General features: G+C 16.0%; 1 protein-coding gene across 4 annotated transcripts in view; it reads right to left on the bottom strand.

Annotated features, from left to right (window-relative positions):
* Positions 1–206, bottom strand: part of LOC102675001 (serine/threonine-protein kinase ULK3) — an 8291-nt gene that overhangs the window by 6279 nt on the left and 1806 nt on the right. The gene's annotated exons all lie outside the window — the stretch shown is intronic.

Genomic DNA, 206 nt, shown 5'->3' with positions numbered 1-206 from the left:
TATATATATACATATATATGTAACTTGCAAATATATTAACATTGTGATTGATTTTAGAAAAAACTAATCTTTTCTAAGATTAATTTCAGATAAATTCATTAAATTTTTATTCTCTTTATATCATGATTTTAAATGCTTTAATTGTATGTCATATACTAAATTTTAAACTAAAATTTCACGATAATTAATTAATTAACTTTTCATTA

The sequence above is a fragment of the Apis dorsata genome, unplaced genomic scaffold (genome assembly GCF_000469605.1).
Source record: "Apis dorsata unplaced genomic scaffold, Apis dorsata 1.3 scaffold_135, whole genome shotgun sequence".
Taxonomy (NCBI): Eukaryota; Metazoa; Arthropoda; class Insecta; order Hymenoptera; family Apidae; genus Apis; species Apis dorsata.
Note: the sequence above shows the minus strand (reverse complement) of the source record. Positions and strands in the feature narration are given on the sequence as shown.